The sequence below is a fragment of the Odocoileus virginianus genome, chromosome 22 (genome assembly GCF_023699985.2).
Source record: "Odocoileus virginianus isolate 20LAN1187 ecotype Illinois chromosome 22, Ovbor_1.2, whole genome shotgun sequence".
NCBI lineage: Eukaryota > Metazoa > Chordata > Mammalia > Artiodactyla > Cervidae > Odocoileus > Odocoileus virginianus.
The window spans coordinates 16143464-16145588 of NC_069695.1; positions in this window are offsets into that span (position 1 = coordinate 16143464).

Below are 2125 nucleotides of genomic sequence, written 5' to 3' on the forward strand. Positions count from 1 at the left end.
ATATCACTCATTATCAGAGAAATGCAAATCAAAACCACAATGAGGTACCATTACATGCCAGTCAGGATGGCTGCTATCCAAAAGTCTACAAGCAATAAATGCTGGAGAGGGTGTGGAGAAAAGGGAACCCTCTTACACTGTTGGTGGGAATGCAAATTAGTACAGCCACTATGGAAAACACGGTTGGATTTTTATTAAAAAGCTGGGAAATAGAAACTGCTGAACCCAGCAAATCCCCACTTCTGGCCATACACAGCCAAGGAAACCAGATCTGAAAGAGACCACATGGCACCCCAATGTTCATCCGCAGCACTGTTTATAAAAGCCATGACATGGGAAGCAACCCAGATGCCCCATCAGCAAGACTAATGCGATGAGGAAGCTTGGTACAATACACCATGGAATATTACTCAGCCTTTAAAAAGAATTCATTTGAATCAGTTTTTCTAATGAGATTGGAAGAACTGGAGCCCATTATCACTAGAGCGAAAGTAAGCCAGAAAGATAAACAGACCATTACAGTATACTAACACATATATAGGGACTTTAGAAAGAATGTAACGATAACCCTATAATGCAATCAGAAAAAGATGACTCAAATTGTTGGAACAACTTTGACTCTGGGAGAAGGCGAGGGGGGATGGTTTCAGAAACAAGCATGAAACATTCTAATATTATCTAGGGTGAAACAGATCACCACCTAGGTTGGGTGCATAGTCAAGTGTCTCATGGCCTGGTGCAGCTGTGAAGACACCAGAGGGATCGGTAGTGGAGAGAGGAGGTGGGAGGGAGTAGGACTGGGATGCAGGGATTACATGTAAATCCATGGCTAATTCATATCAATGTATAACAAAAACTACTGTAATGATGTAAAGTAATGAGCCTCCAACTAATAAAAATTAAAAAAAAAAAAAAAAGAAAAAAAAAAAAAAGAAAACACAACAACCCAAAACCTATGGGACACTGTAAAAGCAGTGCTAAGAGGAAGATTCAGAGCATTACAGGCCTACCTCAAGAAACAAGAAAAAAGTCAAATAAATAAACCTAACTCTACACCTAAAGCAACTAGAGAAGGAAGAATGAAGAACCCCAGGTTAGTAGAAGAAGAAATCTTAAAAATTAGGGCAGAAATAAATGCAGAAGAAACTAAAGCGAGACCATAGCAAAAATCAACAAAGCTAAAAGCTGGTTTTTTGAAAAAATAAACACAATTGATAAACCATTAACAAGACTCATTAAGAAACAAACGAGAAGAACCAAATTAACAAAATTTAAAACGAAATGAGAGATCAACAACAGACATACTACACTGAATTCAAAGGACGATAAGAGACATACAACCAGCAGCTTCTCTAGCCGAATAAACACTGGGACAACTCTGGAAAAATGGACAAGTTCTTTAGAGAAGTATAACTTTCCAAAACTGGAACCAGGATGAAATATAAGATCTTAACAATCCCATCACATACTAGGAAAATCGAAACTGTAATCAGAAATCTTCCAGCAAACAAAAGCCCAGGACCAGATGGCTTCACAGCTGAATTCTACCAAAAATTAGAGAACGAGACTAAACGACACTCTCTTACTCAAACTCTTCCTTCCAGAAAATTGCAGAAGAAAGGTAAACTTTCCAACCATTCTATGAGGCCACCATCATCCCTAATTCAAAACCTAGACAAAGATGCCACATAAAAGAAAACACAGGCCAATAAACACTGTTGAACATAATCAAAAATCCTTAACAACAAAATTCTAAGCAAACAGAAAATCCAACTAACATATTTTAAAAAATCCCACCCCCACCCCCCCCCAATCTACACCATGACCAAGTGGGCCTTTTAATCCCAGGAATGGCAAAGATCTTTAATATCCACAATCGATCAATTAGATACAAACCACATTAAACAAATTGAAAGATAAAAAGCCATATATTTATCTTAATAGATCAGAAGAAACCTTTGACAAAATTCAATCACAATCGCATTATGATTAAGAACTCTCCAGAAACAGTAATAGAAGGAACGATACCTCAACATAATAAAAAGCTATATATGACAAACCCACAGCAAGCATCACCCTCAATGGTGAAAAATTTGAAAGCATTTCCCCTGAAATCAGGAACAGA